Below are 12,258 nucleotides of genomic sequence, written 5' to 3' on the forward strand. Positions count from 1 at the left end.
AGCGCTACACGTCAACAAGCAGCAGGACCCTTCCGCTCCCCGGGCGCGCTCAGCTCTGCCTGACTGAAACAGTGGCTCCTCATTAGTACAGCCATAACATTAGCACCACTCACAGGTTAAGTGACTCACATTGATCATCCTCATCGATTATTATCATTATTACAGTGGTATCTGCCAATAAGGTGGATATGTCTGTGTGAGCGGTCAGCTCATGAGGGTGGTGTGTTGTTACAGCAGGAAAAATGGACAAGCCCAGAAATCTGAGGCACTTTGGCAGGAACCTGACTGAGTTAAAAATCTCCAAAACATCAGGCAGGTCTTGTGGACAGTTATGTGCCCGATATGCAGTGGTCAGTACCTACCAAATATCATTGGGCACCTAAGGCTCATTGATGTGATCCATGGAGGGGCCTACTTGCAGAGGTCTTGTGGAGGCCATGCCTACAATGGTCAGATCTCTTGTGGGACCTACTCAATATTAGTCAGGTGGTTCTAATGTTATGGCTGATCAGTGTAGAGCTGAGCTGGGGCACCTTCTCACCATCTCATCAGCCTGCTCAGCGTTGACTAGTCGCATAAACAGGCCAGTATTTATTTATTTGTTTGTCTGTTTTTTGTTTTATTTATAGTTTATAGCACAAAACGTATTAATAATTAATATATTGAATATATTTTAAATTAATTAACAATTCATATATTTTTTTTAATAATTCCCCACTGCATCGTCACTGCCTCTGCCTATGAGACACATCGTTTTTGCCATGTTAAATATATGACTGCTAATATTTAACATTACTTTTAATAATATATGTAGTTAGTACATAGGTAATATATTCTGACATACATATTAGTGTGTGCCTGCTAAGATGCACCCATTGTGCAAATGCACACACACATACACAGCTTGTCTAGTCCCTCTAGAGAAGTACTGCCAATACAGCAGGACTCTCTGGAGCCGATAATCATGAGCCTAGAGGGGGCTAGAGGGGTATAAAGCCCCCCAGCCTTGAGCTGTGGAGCAGTGGAATTGCAGTGCTCTCTGGAGTGATGGTTGGTGCTCCATCCAGTACCAGGATGAGGTCTTGACCTTGTTAATGCTCTCATCACTGAATGCAATCAAATCCTTACAGCAATGCTCCTCCAAAATCTAGTAGAGAGCCTTCTTCTCTGAACAGTAGAGACAGTTACGGGATAAACTTGTTTTTAATACCCTTGATTTAGGAAGAGACTACAAATGAGCAGGTGTCCCAATACTTTTGTCCATATTTATATATATATATATATATATATATCTTTTTATGTGCTTCTTCATGATTAGGCTCACGGTGGGTCCAGAGCATACCGGTAATCACTGGGCACATAGCAGGAGTGCACGCCAGTTCCTCATAGGATACTGACACTCATTCACTCACACCTAGGGGGCGATTTAGCCCAGCCTGTCCACCTACAGTATGTTTCGGGGAAGCGTGAGGAAGAAAACCTACACGGACACAGGAGAACAAAGGCAGAGACAGGTGTGAGCATTGAGCCCACAACCCCTGGAGGCCCCTGGAGCTGTGCAGGACACACACACTCACTACCTGCTGTCCCACCGTGCCACCCTGGCTGATAATAATGCATAATATAGTATAACTACAATATACGTTGTGTTAAATCTGCTTGAACCTGATCAGATGACATCACTGTTGTGTATCCTTTGAGCACGGTGGGAAACAACCTTTCCAACCCTGGATGGCAAAAAATCCACTCAGCTCATTTGGTGCAATGATACCGCCAAATAGGCTCTGATCTGTGTAATTCCCCACACATCAGACAGCTCTATTGATGGACACCTCATTTTCCCAGTAAGCTGAATCACCCACCAATTGTGCTCTTAATCAAATCAAATGGTGATTTTCCTCTGAGGATGAAACTGGCACCTGGAGTCTGGAGCCTCGGCTCCCCTCCACGGGAGCGTCACTGACAGGAAAGAGTAATGACAACGCTTCTCGGGGCTAGATTTTGTCAACTCCCACTCCAGGCCTGTCTTTGTCTAATTACATTGGTTTCCGTAGTTCTGTATCGGAGAGCAGCACGCCGGAGCCTCCCTCCCTTGCCTGGAGTCACAGACTTGAGTGGTGATATCAAACTTTCCAAAAGTGAGAGAGGGCGAGAGAGGGCGAGAGAGAGAGAGAGACTGTAGGTGACGGAGTGTTTGTTGTCTTGTTCATCTCAGTTTTGACGTGACCGAGTGGATGAAAGAGACATTGATTTCCCTATGTTAAGTTGTGGTTGGGATTTTTTGCCCTGTGGTGGTGAACTATCAACAGTGCCACCTCATGAGATCTGTATGTGTGTGTGAGAGTGTGTGTGATAGAGCCTTGGGCAATACATCGAAAATACCATACTGACTTATAGAATTACCACCAGAGTTCTAACTTCGGCCACATCCCATCTTCTCAGGATTACAGTTTTCATGTAGTCTATAAAGTCCAAAAGTTTGCGGACACCCCTTCTCATAAATGAATTCAGCTACTTTAAGTTGCACCCCTTGCTTACACACACACACACATGCAGCTTGTCTAGTCCATGGAGAGAAAAGTACTGCCAGTAGAATAGGACTGTCTGAAGCAGGTAGTAAACATGAACCTGTTGGCATCATGCCTAGTGCCAGGCATGGGCTAGAGGGGTATAAAAGCCCCCCTGCATTGAGCTGTGGAGCAGAACTGTGAAGAACTGTGTTCTCTGGAATGATGGTTGGTGCTCCATCCATCTAATACTTTTAGGGATGAGTTAGGGAGTTGGGGATGAGGTGGGCTAGTGATCATCCAACATTGTGCCCTCACTAAAGCTTTAGTCGCTGAATGCAATCAAATCCTCACAGCAATGCTCTCCAAAATGTAGTAAGAAGCCTTCTTCCCTGGACAGTAGAGCCAGTCACCCTAACTCAATACCCTTGATTTCAGAAGAATCAATGAGTGAGCAGATGTCCCAATACTTTTGTCCACATTATGTGTGTACCCTTTATCAGTCTTTGGCCTTTGATTTTCTTTCTTATTGGAGAAAAATATTATGGGATACATATAGTACACAACAAAGCCGAATGCTCCGATTTTTTGACAGTGTCTCAGAGCTTGATTAGCAAATCAGACCAAAGGCCATTGTCAGCTGAATCAGATTTCTCAGACTGTTCACTACACTAACACTCCACACACCCTACACTAACACTCAGAAACAATGGGCTTCTCCAAGCAACAGTCTAAATGTCTGAAAATCATCAGTTACTCATTTCCACAAGGCAGGGAAGGCTATAAGAAGATAGCCAGGTGTTTTCGTCTTGCTGTTTCTACAGTGCGAGAAATGGCGATTCAGTCATTGAGAAATGGCGATTCAGGGGAACTGTGGAAGTCAAGATCAGATGTGGAGAGAAGCTGTCAGAGAGAAGAGCTCATTTCCTGGTAAGACAGGCAAATAAAACCCCTGCAGGAACGTTTGGGTGGTGCACCATAGCTCACCTTAACTATGTCCTTGTTACAGAAGTAAGAGCTTCAGTGCTTCAGTTCTACCAGGAGACTCTAATGCATGTCACTGATATCTCGACCAGTTACCGGCCTCCAGCCGTCTTTAACTTAAACCGCTACTTACACACCATCTCTACAGCTTTCCAATGCTGATGCTTTCCCTTTTCCCTTCATCCTCCTCAACACCTCCAGTTTAGTCCCACCGGTTGCCCAGAGGGTTGGCTTTGGCTTTACCCTTGCCTTCCACATACGGTGGAATCTAAGGAGGTCCAGATGTTACAGACTGGGCTGAGGATGGTGGCTGTAGCCAAATACTTTAACTTACCATTATTGTTATCTATGACCTTGTAAATCTATCAAGATTTAGGTTTTTCGTCTTGCACGCTCACTTCTAGAGTCTTGCTGGTAGAACATGAAGTATGAAGAAGGTCAGAGAACATCTAAAGAAGCCAGGTGAGCTTTAGAAACTTGCTGTGGACAGATGTCCAAGTCAAAATAGAACTCTTTGGGGACACAATCAGCAAAGGTATGCTTTTGTGAAAAGAAACTCTTGCCAACTGTGAAGGCTGGGGGTGGATCTATCATGCGTTGGGGTTGTGTTGCTGCCTGTGGCACTGGCAGTATTGCACAGGTGGAGGGAAGAACAGATTCCACACAATACCAGCAAATCCTGAGTGCAAATGTCAGACCAAAGGGGAAGCCTAGTCAACATGCTCATGTGGATCTCACATGGGTGGACCATGGGCTGGGTGGGTTCCAGGGGGGCAGGTGTTTGTTGGTTGGTTTGTATGTTGCATTTTTACTGGGACCCAGTTGAACTTCCTAAATAGGCCCAATCATTACAGCCCGCCTTACTCTCACATGGGTCTCATCTAGGCCCCATATGCAATGTACAACACAGAAAGGGTCCATGCTTAACCCTTCCTGGCCCCATCACTGACCCTGGTGGGCATCCATATGTGGGGTCAACTTGGAATCTGAGGACAAAATGTTCTAGTTCCCAGTTGAAGGCCACCAATACAGGCCCTTCAAGAACATCTTAGCTGGGAGGTTTCTAGAACAGAATAATGATCTAAAATCTACCTCAAAACCAAAATATAATATCTGAAGAGACACAAACCAAATATTTTGGAATGGCCCTCAAAGTTCCCTGAGCTCAACATTATAGAAAACAGGGATAAGAGGATTCTGGAGGAGTCTGTCTTATTTAGACCTCAGACGTTTAGCCTGGTCTGCTCTTGTTTGCTGGAATGAGTGGTGAAGATCACCATGGCCAGATCCAAACTGCTCTCTGAGGCCTTCAGAAAGATGGATGCAGATGCAGATGCATCTGAGAAAGGGTTAAAAAAGATCTCAGAAGTGGAGGACATTCAGAACAACTGCCAACTGAGCTCAGAGTGGCTCAGCGGCCTCATGTGCTCCCACTGTGGCCTGGGGGTTGCGAATTTGAATCCCGAGCCAAGCTGCTTGCCATCAGCCACAGGTGTCTGAGAGGGCACAGCCAATTGTGCTCTCTTGGAGCAGTATTGGTGGGTAGATGGAGCTCTCTCTCCTCATTGCTCATGGCTGGCACAGGCGTCTGTTAGCGGGTGCGGTGGAGCTGAGGACCGGGTGCTTTCTGGCGATGCTTTTCTGGCCATGCTTTGCATGTATCGGAGGAAATGTGTGATAAGTCCTTACCCTCATAGTGTTGGGAGCATTGCTAGTGCAGCCTATGAAGTCCAAAAGTTTGCGGACACCCCTTCTCATAAATGAATTCAGCTACTTTAAGTTGCACCCATTGCTTACACACACACACACGCAGCTTGTCTAGTTCATGTAGAAAGAAGTACTGCCAGTAGAATAGCACTGTCTGGAGCAGGTAGTAAACATGAACCTGTTGGCACCATGCCTAGTGCCAGGCGTGGGCTAGAGGGGTATAAAAGCCCCCCTGCATTGAGCTGTGTTCTCTGGAATGGTGGAAGGGGGCTTCATCTATCTAATCCATCTAATACTTTTAGAGATGAGTTGGGGAGTTCATAACTCAAAGTTAGGGGGCGCTATGAACGGGGGTGGGAAATTGCCAGTTTCTACCAAATAAGGAGAAAAAATAAATAAACAAATTTGACAAATAAATAATAATAATAAAAAACAATAACTGCCACATGGTCAGATCACACTGTCTTAGAAAGTTGAGCCCAAGATCAGACCCGAAGCCTAAAATGTCATCATGGGACGCACTGGTAGCGTGGAGTCCTAATGGCCCACAATCATGGCTTTATACAAAAAATAACCCTGTGTTTATATATATATATATATGTGTGTGTGTGTGTGTGTGTGTGTGTGTGTGTGTGAGTGTGGTTTGTGATGATGTTCCTCAGAGCCTCTCTCTGTAAGAGTTCAGACAGGCAGTAGGCTGTGGAAGCTTTTTGTAAATGATAGTTGCTGCTTGATGCTTGTCTCTCCAGGCTACTTTTCTCCCAACAGTTCCCCCCTTTCTCAACCCCTGCTCACACTGCCACCCCCTCAGCCCCACAGCACACACTCCATTCATGCTGCTTCTTGCTCTCCCTCTCTCCCTCTCTCTCTCTGTCATAACACTACCCGGGGGCATAGGCTACATTTCGAGACAGAAAGGGAAGAGCACTTCATTATCAAGAATAAATCAGTAAGCAGGTGAAGGAATCACAGCTGAAGGAGAGGAGTGGAGATGAAGGTCTAACCAGCAAGTATAAGTGGAGTTAGTCAGAGATATATGGCGTTATTATAGAAATGCCGGAAATAGAAGTGTGTGTGTGTGTGTGTGTGTTGGGGGGGGGGGGGGGGGTACTGGTTAAGCCTGAGTGATGTGTCTTATGTTGGCGCCATTTTTACTTGTGTCTGAGGTTACACGGGTCGACCTCGCCTTTCCTCCAGCGACAAGACATCATTCAGCCTTCTCCTATCACACACACACCTGAGGACCAGAGGCAGGAGGTGTTGTCCAGGTGTGTTAAGTGTGAGTATAATGACTCTGTTGACCCCAAATTCCTGCACAAATATGAGTGACACAACCTCAAGACACAATACAGACAGTACTGTCTGTGCCTGGTGGGGCTGGCATATCTGGAAGCACCACGAGCTGATGTTTAATAGCAGGACAGCAGATCTAGTGGGAGTGAGACAGTCTGAGTTGCTTTATTTGAGCTTAAAGAACAGATAGTTCTGACCACACAGCTGCTGTGGTCTGGTAGTCTGGACATCGCCCTGTGTAGATTTAATATAAGGTGTAGCATAATTTAACATACTATGATATACTCTATACTATACTATACTATACTACTGTACTCTATACTTTACTACACTACACTATTCTACACTATACTATAATATACTCTATACTATACTATACTACTATATACTATACTACACTACTGTACTCTATACTATACTACACGACACTATTCTATACTATACTATAATATACTCTACTATACTATGCTACTCTATACTATACTACACTACTGTACTCTATACTACACTACACTATACTATACTATACTACACTATACTACACTACTGTCCTCTATACTTTACTACCCTACACTATTCTATACTATATTATAATATACTCTATACTATACTATACTATACTATACTATACTACTCTATACTATACTACACTACTGTACTCTATACTATACTACACTACACTATAATATACTCTACTATACTATGCTACTCTATACTATACTACACTACTGTACTCTATACTACACTACTCTACTCCATACTATACTACCCTGTACTACACTACTCTACACTATACAACACTGTACTATACTACACATACTATACCATACTACACTATAGTACACTATACTATACTACACTACATTACACACACTATACTACACTACACTATACTATACTACACTACATTACACAAACTATACTATACTACACTACTCTATACTATATTACACTACTCTATACTATACTACACTACACTACTCTATACTATATTACACTACTCTATACTATACTACACTACTCTATACTATACTATACTATACTATACTATACCATTCTCTATTACATTACACTATACTAGACTACACTACATTACACATACTATACTACACTATACTATACTATATTATACTATTCTATACTACATTACACTACTCTATACTATATTATACTATACTATACCATTCTCTATTACATTACACTATACTTGACTACACTACATTACACATACTATACTACACTATACTATACTATATTATACTATTCTATACTACATTACACATTCTATACTACACTACACTATTCAACACTATACTATACTACACATACAATACCATATTATACTACACATACTATACCATTCTATACTACACATACAGTACTATACTACAAATACTATACTATACATATTATACTATATTACACTAAACCTCTCATACTATATTATCCTATATATATTAAACAGTTTACATAAATAAACAATTTACATTATATGGGCAAAAGTTTTGGGACACATGCTGATTCATTGATCTTCTCAAATCAAGGGTATTAAGGGTATTGTGGAGGAGCTTTGCAATGAGGATTTGATTCATGCTATTTATATACACAATATTCTTTAATAAACTTTATAAACTGTACTATGCATAATACATACTGTACTATACCTGCTGCGTAGGGCTATTGTATATATATATATATTATGAATAAAGGTAAAATGCATTAACAAACATATTTATCACACAACATCTCCAAAATGATAACAGTAGAAAGAAAATCCTACTTACCGCTCAGTGGAAGTCAATGTGAAAAGATTTGAAATTGGGAGCATTTCTATTGGTCCATTCATCATAAAGCTGTGACACAAGTACTGTTTCAAATGTATACATTACTATACTACACTACTGTACTCTATACTATACTACACTACTGTACTCTATACTATACTACACTACTGTACTCTATACTATACTACACTACACTATTCTATACTATACTATAATATACTCTACTATACTATGCTACTCTATACTATACTACACTACTGTACTCTATACTACACTACACTATACTATACTATACTACACTATACTACACTACTGTACTCTATACTTTACTACCCTACACTATTCTATACTATATTATAATATACTCTATACTATACTATACTATTCTATACTATACTACACTACTGTACTCTATACTATACTACACTACACTATACTATAATATACTCTACTATACTATGCTACTCTATACTATACTACACTACTGTACTCTATACTACACTACTCTACACCATACTATACTACCCTGTACATTACTACCCTGTACATTAACATTAAACATAGCGTATTTTCATTTTTGCAGTTTTTCCACTTCTTCACTATAGTGAAGAAGTGGAAAAACTGCAAAAATGAAAATACGCTATGTTTAATGTTTGGAGGGGGGCAGCTGAAAGATGCTGAAAGATGGAGTGACAGACAGGATGAGGAGGGTACTGCAGTGGCTCCGGGGCCAGAAGGGTCCAGATGCCAATCGTTCTTTTCTTAGCTTTTCTGTCTTCTTCATTTCATTTATCCTCACACACACACACACACACACACACACACACATACACACTAACATACACACATACACACTAACATACACACACATTATCCTCACTTTAGGAGAACATAGTGGTTTTGTTTGAAGCACTGAGAGGATATAGACACTTGTCAGGATTCAATTTGTACAACAAAGATTAAAGTGGCGTCTAGAAACGAGACAAATCCAATTTAATCCAAAGTCTTAAACACTTCATTCTCCCTCCCTCTCTCTCTCTCTCTCTCTCTCTCTCTCTCTGTCTCTCTCTCTCTCTCTCTCTCTCTCTCTCTCTCTCTCCGTCTCTCTGTCTCTCTCTTTCTCTCTCCCCTCTCTCTCTCCTTCTCTCTCTCTCTCTCTCACTCTCTCTCTGTCTCTCTGTCTCTCTCTACCTCTCTCTCTCTCTCTCTCTTCTCTCTCTCCTTCTCTCTCTCTCACTCTCTCTCTGTCTCTCTGTCTCTCTCTACCTCTCTCTCTCTCTCTCTCTCTCTCTCTCTCTCTCTCTCTCCGTCTCTCTGTCTCTGTCTCTTTCTCTCTCTGTCTCTCTCTACCTCTCTCTCTCTCTCTCTCTCTCTCTCTCCATCTCTCTGTCTCTGTCTCTTTCTCTCTCCCGCTCTCTCTCCTTCTCTCTCTCTCTCACTCTCTCTCTGTCTCTCTGTCTCTCTCTCTCTCCTTCTCTCTCTCTATCTCTCTCGCTCTCTCTCTCTCCCCCTCTCTCTCTCTCTCCCTCTCTCTATCTCTCTCGCGCTCTCTCTCCCCCCCCCTCTCTCTCTCTCCCTCTCTCTATCTCTCTCTCTTTCTTTCTCTCTCTCTCTCTCTCTCCTCTCTCTCTCTCTCTCTCTCTGTCTCCCTCTCTCGCTCTCTCTCCCCCCCCTCTCTCTCCTCTCCTCTCTCCTCTCTCTCTCTCTCTTGCTCTCTCTCCCCCCTCTCGCTCTCTCCCCCCCCTCTCTCTCTCTCTCTCCCCCCTCTCTCTCTCCTCTCTCTCTCTCTCTCTCTCTCTCTGTCTCTCTTTCTCTCTCTCTCTCTCTCTCTCTCTCTCTCTGTTTTTAGATTCTTAAACTCAACAAACAGAAGATTCCAAAGGACTCTAAAAATCTTGCAGCGGATCATGCAGCAAACCCATCCTCTCCTCACACACACACACACACACACACACACACACACACACACCCTGTGGCTATACACCTGTGAGAATTGCCCCCTTGCCCCCAGCAGCATCCTTCTGAAGGGAACTAACAGTCCTAAATTCTCTCTCTCTGTCTCTCTTTTTTTTCTCAGGCCGGATTGGCAGCTCTTCATGTCGACTCACACTGAGATCATGCAGGCATCTGAATGAGATTCATGCTGGTGATTTTATATGAAAAAGAATCATGATTATTTAATATTCAGAAGATTACAATTCTAGAGACTCTGTTCTTAAGAACCCATACTATCCATACCCATACTATCCATACCCATACTGTTCATACCCATACTATCCATACCCATACTGTTCATACCCATACTATCCATACCCATACTGTTCATACCCATACTGTTCATACCCATACTGTTCATACCCATACTATCCATACCCATACTGTTCATACCCATACTATCCATACCCATACTGTTCATACCCATACTGTTCATACCCATACTATCCATACCCATACTATCCATACCCATACTATCCATACCCATACTATCCATACCCATACTGTTCATACCCATACTGTTCATACCCATACTATCCATACCCATACTATCCATACCCATACTGTTCATACCCATACTGTTCATACCCATACTATCCATACCCATACTGTTCATACCCATACTGTTCATACCCATACTATCCATACCCATACTGTTCATACCCATACTATCCATACTCATACTATCCATACCCATACTGTTCATACCCATACTATCCATACCCATACTGTTCATACCCATACTGTTCATACCCATACTATCCATACCCATACTATCCATACCCATACTGTTCATACCCATGCTGTTCATACTCATACTATCCATACCCATACTATCCATACCCATACTGTTCATACCCATACTGTTCATACCCATACTATCCATACCCATACTATCCATACCCATAATATCCATACCCATACTGTTCATACCCATACTGTTCATACCCATACTATCCATACCCATACTGTTCATACCCATACTGTTCATACCCATACTATCCATACCCATACTATCCATACCCATACTGTTCATACCCATACTGTTCATACCCATACTGTTCACACCCATACCGGTCTTACCCATACTATCCATACCCATACTGTTCATACCCATACTGTTCATATCCATACTATCCATACCCATACTGTTCATACCCACACTATCCATACCTATACTATCCATACCCATACTGTTCATACCCATACTATCCATACCTATACTATCCATACCCATACTGTTCATACCCATACTATCCATACCCATACTATCCATACCCATACTGTTCATACCCATACTGTTCATACCCATACTATCCATACCATACTGTTCATACCCATATTATCCATACCTATAATATCCATACCCATACTGTTCATACCCATACTATCCATACCCATACTGTTCATACCCATACTATCCATACCCATAATATCCATACCCATACTGTTCATACCCATACTGTCCATACCCATACTGTTCACACCCATACTGTTCATACCCATACTATCCATACCCATACTATCCATACCCATACTGTTCATACCCATACTATCCATACCCATACTGTTCATACCCATACTATCCATACCCATAATATCCATACCCATACTGTTCATACCCATACTGTCCATACCCATACTGTTCACACCCATACTGTTCATACCCATACTATCCATACCCATACTGTTCATACCCATACTGTTCATACCCATACTGTTCATACCCATACTATCCATACCCATACTGTTCATACCCACACTATCCATACCCATACTATCCATACCCATACTATCCATACCCATACTATACATACCCATACTATACATACCCATACTATCCATACTCAGTGTGAGTCAACATGAGTGAGTCAACTGCTTCTTTAGAACTGAATCTGAATGAGCCTCATGCTGATGGTTTCATTTTAAAAGGAATAATAAGGTAATAAGGTTTAGCATTCTGTTCTAAAGAATCAAGATGAATGGTT

Source organism: Salminus brasiliensis, chromosome 12, assembly GCF_030463535.1.
Source record: "Salminus brasiliensis chromosome 12, fSalBra1.hap2, whole genome shotgun sequence".
Classification (NCBI taxonomy): domain Eukaryota; kingdom Metazoa; phylum Chordata; class Actinopteri; order Characiformes; family Bryconidae; genus Salminus; species Salminus brasiliensis.